This window comes from Oncorhynchus mykiss, chromosome 3 (genome assembly GCF_057628025.1).
Source record: "Oncorhynchus mykiss isolate SJ-2025 chromosome 3, ASM5762802v1, whole genome shotgun sequence".
NCBI classification, from domain to species: domain Eukaryota; kingdom Metazoa; phylum Chordata; class Actinopteri; order Salmoniformes; family Salmonidae; genus Oncorhynchus; species Oncorhynchus mykiss.
In genome coordinates, this window is record NC_143024.1 from 1,802,696 (window position 1) to 1,810,986 (window position 8,291).

Below are 8,291 nucleotides of genomic sequence, written 5' to 3' on the forward strand. Positions count from 1 at the left end.
CCTTAGGTCTAACCCTGGGGTCTAACCCTGAGTTTTAACCCTGAGGTGACCCTGAGGTCTAACCCTGGGGTCTAACCCTGAGTTTTAACCCTGAGGTGACCCTGACATCTAATCCTGAGGTCTAACCCTGAGGTGACCCTGAGGTCTAACCCTGAGGTTTAACCCTGAGGTGGCCCTGAGGTCTAACCCTGAGGTGACCCTGAGGTCTAACCCTGAGGTGACCCTGAGGTGACCCTGAGATCTAACCCTGAGGTGACCCTGAGGTCTAATCCTGAGGTCTAACCCTGAGGTGACCCTGAGGTCTAATCCTGAGGTCTAACCCTGAGGTGACCCTGAGGTCTAACCCTGAGTTCTATCCCTGAGGTGACCCTGAGGTCTAACCCTGAGGTCTAACCCTGAGTTCTAACCCTGAGGTGACCCTGAGTTCTAACCCAAAGGTGTGACCCTGAGGTGACCCTGAGGTCTAACCCTGAGTTCTATCCCTGAGGTGACCCTGAGGTCTAACCCTTAGGTCTAACCCTGAGGTCTAACCCTGAGTTCTAACCCTGAGGTGACCCTGAGTTCTAACCCTGAGGTCTAACCCTAAGTTCTATCCCTGAGGTGACCCTGAGGTCTAACCCTGAGGTGACCCTGAGGTCTATCCCTGAGGTGACCCTGAATTCTAACCCCGAGGTGACCCTGAGTTCAAACCCAGAGGTGACCCTGAGTACTAACCCCGAGGTGACCCTGAGTTCAAACCCCGAGGTGACCCTGAGTTCAAACCCAGAGGTGACCCTGAGTTCAAACTCCGAGGTGACCCTGAGTTCTAACCCAGAGGTGTGACCCTGAGTTCAAACCCAGAGGTGACCCTGAGTACTAACCCCGAGGTGACCCTGAGTTCAAACCCCGAGGTGACCCTGCGTTCAAACCCCGAGGTGACCCTGAGTTCAAACTCCGAGGTGACCCTGAGTTCTAACCCAGAGGTGTGACCCTGACATCTAATCCTGAGGTCTAACCCTGAGGTGACCCTGAGGTCTAACCCTGAGGTTTAACCCTGAGGTGGCCCTGAGGTCTAACCCTGAGGTGACCCTGAGGTCTAACCCTGAGGTGACCCTGAGGTGACCCTGAGATCTAACCCTGAGGTGACCCTGAGGTCTAATCCTGAGGTCTAACCCTGAGGTGACCCTGAGGTCTAATCCTGAGGTCTAACCCTGAGGTGACCCTGAGGTCTAACCCTGAGTTCTATCCCTGAGGTGACCCTGAGGTCTAACCCTGAGGTCTAACCCTGAGTTCTAACCCTGAGGTGACCCTGAGTTCTAACCCAAAGGTGTGACCCTGAGGTGACCCTGAGGTCTAACCCTGAGTTCTATCCCTGAGGTGACCCTGAGGTCTAACCCTTAGGTCTAACCCTGAGGTCTAACCCTGAGTTCTAACCCTGAGGTGACCCTGAGTTCTAACCCTGAGGTCTAACCCTAAGTTCTATCCCTGAGGTGACCCTGAGGTCTAACCCTGAGGTGACCCTGAGGTCTATCCCTGAGGTGACCCTGAGTTCTAACCCCGAGGTGACCCTGAGTTCAAACCCAGAGGTGACCCTGAGTACTAACCCCGAGGTGACCCTGAGTTCAAACCCCGAGGTGACCCTGAGTTCAAACCCAGAGGTGACCCTGAGTTCAAACTCCGAGGTGACCCTGAGTTCTAACCCAGAGGTGTGACCCTGAGTTCAAACCCAGAGGTGACCCTGAGTACTAACCCCGAGGTGACCCTGAGTTCAAACCCCGAGGTGACCCTGAGTTCAAACCCCGAGGTGACCCTGAGTTCAAACTCCGAGGTGACCCTGAGTTCTAACCCAGAGGTGTGACCCTGAGGTTTAACCCTGAGTTCCATCCCTGAGGTGACCCTGAGGTCTAACCCTGAGTTCTAACCCTGAGGTCTAACCCTGAGGTGACCCTGAGTTCTAACCCAAAGGTGTGACCCTGAGGTGACCCTGAGGTCTAACCCTGAGTTCTATCCCTGAGTTCTAACCCTGAGGTGACCCTGAGTTCTAACCCTGAGGTGACCCTGAGTTCTAACCCTGAGGTGACCCTGAGTTCTATCCCTGAGGTGACCCTGGGGTCTAACCCTGAGTTTTAACCCTGAGGTAACCCTTAAGTCTAACCCTGAGTTCTAACCCTGAGATGATCCTGAGTTCTAATCCTGAGATGATCCTGAGTTCTAATCCTGAGTTGTAATCCTGAGGTGACCCTGAGGTCTAACCCTAAATTCTATCCCTGAGGTGACCCTGAGGTCTAACCCTGAGTTCTATCCCTGAGGTGTGACCCTGAGGTCGAACCCTGAGTTCTATCCCTGAGGTGTGACGCTGAGGTCGAACCCTGAGTTCTAACCCTGAGGTCTAACCCTGAGGTGACCCTGAGGTCTAACCCTGAGTTCTAACCCTGAGGTGACCCTGTGGTCTGATCCTGAGGTGTGACCCTGCAGTCTGGAGTCTCTAGAGCACATGCTGCTGGATTATACCCCCTGTAGGCCCTTAGAACCCCCCCCCCCCCCCCCGATATTATCCCCTGTCCCCCATACTACCCCTGTAGGCCCAGTTCACCTAGGATCACCCCATATTACCCCCTGTCCCCCCATACTACCACTGTAGGCCCTGGAACCCCCACATATTACCCCCGTCCCCCCATATTACACCTGTAGGCCCTAGAACCCCCCCATATTAACCCCTGTCCCCCCATACTACCACTGTAGGCCCTGTCCCCCCATACTACCACTTTAGGCCCTAGAACCCCCCCATATTACCCCCTGTCCCCCCATACTACCACTGTAGGCCCTAGAACCCCCCATACTACCACTGTAGGCCCTAGAACCCCCCATATTACCCCCCTGTCCCCCCATACTACCACTGTAGGCCCTAGAACCCCCCCATATTACCCCCCTGTCCCCCCATACTACCACTGTAGGCCCTAGAACCCCCACATATTACCCCCTGTCCCCCCATACTACCACTGTAGGCCCAAGAACCCCCCATATTACCCCCCTGTCCCCCCATACTACCACTTTAGGCCCTAGAACCCCCCCATATTACCCCCTGTCCCCCCATACTACCACTGTAAGCCGTGGAACCCCCCATACTACCACTGTAGGCCCTAGAACCCCCCATACTACCACTGTAGGCCCTGGTACCCCCCATATTACCCCCATATTACCCCCTGTCCCCCCATACTACCACTGTAGGCCCTAGAACCCCCCATACTACCACTGTAGGCCCTAGAACCCCCCATACTACCACTGTAGGCCCTAGAACCCCCACATATCACCCCCTGTCCCCCCATACTACCACTGTAGGCCCTAGAACCCCCCCATATTACCCCCTGTCCCCCCATACTACCACTGTAGGCCCTAGAACCCCCATACTACCACTGTAGGCCCTGGTACCCCCCATATTACCCCCATATTACCCACCTCCTCTCCACCACCACCACCTCCTCTCCACCACCACCACCTCCTCTCCACCACCACCACCACCTCCTCTCCACCACCACCACCACCACCACCTCCTCCTCTCCACCACCACCACCACCTCCTCTCCACCTCCACCACCACCTCCTCCTCTCCACCACCACCACCACCTCCTCCTCTCCACCACCACCACCACCACCTCTCCACCACCACCACAACCTCTCCACCACCACCACCTCCTCTCCACCACCACCACCTCCTCTCCACCACCACCACCTCTCCACTACCACCACCTCCTCTCCACCACCACCACCACCTCCTCTCCACCACCACCACCACCTCCTCTCCACCACCACCACCACCTCTCCACCACCACCACCACCTCTCCACCACCACCACCACCTCTCCACCACCACCACCACCTCTCGTCCATCACCTCTCCACCACCATCTCACCACCACCACCTCTCCACCACCACCTCCACCACCTCTCGTCCATCACCTCTCCACCACCATCTCACCTCCACCACCTCTCCACCACCACCACCTCCTCTCCACCACCACCACCACCTCTCCACCACCACCTCTCCACCACCTCCTCTTCACCACCTCCTCTCCTCTCCACCACCACCACCTCCTCTCCACCTCTCCACCACCACCTCTCCACCACCTCCTCTCCACCACCACCTCCTCTCCACCACCACCTCCTCTCCACCACCTCCTCACCACCACCTCTCCACCACCTCCTCTCCACCACCACCACCTCACCACCACCACCACCTCTCCACCACCACCACCTCACCACCACCACCTCTCCACCAGCTCTCCACCACCTCACCACCTCTCCACCACCACCACCACCTCACCTCCTCTCCACCACCACCACCTCTCCACCACTACCTCCTCTCCACCACCACCACCTCCTCACCACCACCACCACCTCCTCACCACCACCTCTCCACCACCACCACCACCTCTCCACCACCACCACCACCTCTCCACCACCACCACCTCCTCACCACCACCACCACCTCCTCACCACCACCTCTCCACCACCACCACCACCTCTCCACCACCACCACCACCTCTCCACCACCACCACCTCCTCACCACCACCACCACCTCCTCACCACCACCTCTCCACCACCACCACCTCCTCACCACCTCCTCTCCACCACCACCACCTCTCCACCACTACCTCCTCTCCACCACCACCACCTCCTCACCACCACCACCACCTCCTCACCACCACCTCTCCACCACCACCACCACCTCTCCACCACCACCACCACACCTCTCCACCAGCTCTCCACCACCACCACCACCTCTCCACCACCACCACCTCTCCACCAGCTCTCCACCACCACCACCTCTCCACCACCACCACCACCTCTCCACCACCTCCACCACCTCCTCACCACCACCTCTCCACCACCACCACCACCTCTCCACCACCACCACCTCTCCACCACCACCACCACCTCTCCACCACCACCACCTCACCACCACCACCACCACCTCTCCACCAGCTCTCCACCACCACCACCTCACCACCACCACCTCTCCACCACCTCTCCACCACCACCACCTCTCCAACACCACCACCTCTCCACCACCACCTCTCCACCACCACCACCTCTCCACCACCACCACCACCTCACCACCACCGCCACCTCTCCACCAGCTCTCCACCACCACCACCACCTCTCCACCACCACCTCTCCACCACCACCACCTCACCACCACCTCTCCACCACCACCTCTCCACCAGCTCCATCACTCTGCAAAATGACTCCCTTTCATTTCCATCCAGGCGGTGAAGTTCAGCTGAGAGGTCTGTGTTGTCTGCCCGGCGACAGAGTCCACTGGGTCTGATTGGCCCGTGGGTCTGCAGGTGGAGGGCTGAGGAGGAATGGCACTGCTGAGCGGTCTCTTTTGCTCTTTCATCTCCCTCCCTCCCTCTCTCTCTCTCTCTCTCTCTTGCGCTCTCTCCTCTCCCTCCCTCTCCTCTCCTCTCCTCTCCCTCCCTCTCTCATTTTTCTCCTCTCCTCTCCTCTCCCTATCACTCTCTCCCCTCCCTATCACTCTCTCCCCTCCCTATCACTCTCTCCCCTCCCTATCACTCTCCGCTCCTTTGCCCTCCCTCCCTCTCCCCCTCACTACCTTCCTCCCTCCAGACCAGCAGGCTAGCCAGCACCTGCCAGTAACAAGTCTCTCTCCCTCTCTGTCTCCCTCCATCTCCCCCCTCTGTCTCCCTCCCTCCTCTCAGAGCAGCAGAGGAAGGCTTGTTGTCCTCCCTCCCTCTCAGAACAGCAGTTTAACCAGCCAGTAACAGAGGAAGGCTTGTTGTCCTCCCTCCTTCTCAGAGCAGCAGTTTAACCAGCCAGTAACAGAGGAAGGCTTGTTGTCCTCCCTCCCTCTCAGAACAGCAGTTTAACCAGCCAGTAACAGAGGAAGGCTTGTTGTCCTCCCTCTCAGAGCAGCAGTTTAACCAGCCAGTAACAGAGGAAGGCTTGTTGTCCTCCCTCTCAGAGCAGCAGTTTAACCAGCCAGTAACAGAGGAAGGCTTGTTGTCCTCCCTCTCAGAGCAGCAGTTTAACCAGCCAGTAACAGAGGAAGGCTTGTTGTCCTCCCTCTCTCAGAGCAGCAGTTTAACCAGCCAGTAACAGAGGAAGGCTTGTTGTCCTCCCTCTCAGAGCAGCAGTTTAACCAGCCAGTAACAGAGGAAGGCTTGTTGTCCTCCCTCTCAGAGCAGCAGTTTAACCAGCCAGTAACAGAGGAAGGCTTGTTGTCCTCCCTCCCTCTCAGAGCAGCAGTTTAACCAGCCAGTAACAGAGGAAGGCTTGTTGTCCTCCCTCTCAGAGCAGCAGTTTAACCAGCCAGTAACAGAGGAAGGCTTGTTGTCCTCCCTCCCTCTCAGAGCAGCAGTTTAACCAGCCAGTAACAGAGGAAGGCTTGTTGTCCTCCCTCTCTCAGAGCAGCAGTTTAACCAGCCAGTAACAGAGGAAGGCTTGTTGTCCTCCCTCCCTCTCAGAGCAGCAGTTTAACCAGCCAGTAACAGAGGAAGGCTTGTTGTCCTCCCTCTCAGAACAGCAGTTTAACCAGCCAGTAACAGAGGAAGGCTTGTTGTCCTCCCTCCCTCTCAGAGCAGCAGTTTAACCAGCCAGTAACAGAGGAAGGCTTGTTGTCCTCCCTCTCAGAGCAGCAGTTTAACCAGCCAGTAACAGAGGAAGGCTTGTTGTCCTCCCTCCCTCTCAGAGCAGCAGTTTAACCAGCCAGTAACAGAGGAAGGCTTGTTGTCCTCCCTCCCTCTCAGAGCAGCAGTTTAACCAGCCAGTAACAGAGGAAGGCTTGTTGTCCTCCCTCTCTCAGAGCAGCAGTTTAACCAGCCAGTAACAGAGGAAGGCTTGTTGTCCTCCCTCCCTCTCAGAGCAGTAGTTTAACCAGCCAGTAACAGAGGAAGGCTTGTTGTCCTCCCTCCCTCTCAGAGCAGCAGTTTAACCAGCCAGTAACAGAGGAAGGCTTGTTGTCCTCCCTCTCAGAGCAGCAGTTTAACCAGCCAGTAACAGAGGAAGGCTTGTTGTCCTCCCTCTCAGAGCAGTAGTTTAACTAGCCAGTAACAGAGGAAGGCTTGTTGTCCTCCCTCCCTCTCAGAGCAGCAGTTTAACCAGCCAGTAACAGAGGAAGGCTTGTTGTCCTCCCTCTCAGAGCAGTAGTTTAACCAGCCAGTAACAGAGGAAGGCTTGTTGTCCTCCCTCCCTCTCAGAGCAGCAGTTTAACCAGCCAGTAACAGATGAAGGCTTGTTGTCCTCCCTCTCTCAGAGCAGCAGTTTAACCAGCCAGTAACAGAGGAAGGCTTGTTGTCCTCCCTCTCAGAGCAGTAGTTTAACCAGCCAGTAACAGAGGAAGGCTTGTTGTCCTCCCTCTCAGAGCAGCAGTTTGGGGTACGATGGGGTACGATGGTGTGGCCAGCTCCCTGCCAGTTCCAGCATGGGTTCTGTGATATTTAATAAACCTGTCACACCCCTCCTTCCCTCCCTCCCTCCCTCGCCAAAGAGAGAGGGAGAGAAACCCAGCAACCCGGACACAGGCAACAACAATGGCTGATTGATATTCAAACTATCAACTGAATTTCAATTCACGTCCTGAATCGTGAACTGACTTGACCCCAACCATTGGGCGATCCAACAACAACCCACAACAAGGGTCCCCAGTCCTCCTAGAGATACCCCACCACCCTCCATCACCACCCACAGCAAAGGTCCCCAGTCCTCCCAGAGATACCCCACCACCCTCCATCACCACCCACAGCAAAGGTCCCCAGTCCTCCCAGAGATACCCCACCACCCTCCATCACCACCCACAGCAAGGGTCTCCAGTCCTCCCAGAGATACCCCACCACCCTCCATCACTACCCACAGCAAAGGTCCCCAGTCCTCCCAGAGATAACCCACCACCCTCCATCACCCCACAGTCACCACCCACAGCAAAGGTCCCCAGTCCTCCCAGAGATAACCCACCACCCTGCATCACCCCACAGTCACCACCCACAGCAAGGGTCCCCAGTCCTCCCAGAGATACCACTGAGATCAGGGTCTATACAACGTCAGAGAGATGTCAAAGAGATGTCTCACTGTTATCACCCTGGGCACAGGACTGTGTTTCAGTGTGTGTTGTGTCAGTGTGTCAATGTGTCAATGTGTGTTGTGTCAGTGTGTCAGTGTGTGTCAGTGTGTGTTGTGTCAGTGTGTCAGTGTGTCAGTGTGTGTTGTGTCAGCGTGTGTTGTGTCAGCGTGTGTTGTGTCAGCGTGTGTTGTGTCAGCGTGTGTTGTGTCAGTGTGTGTTGTGTCAGCGTGTGTT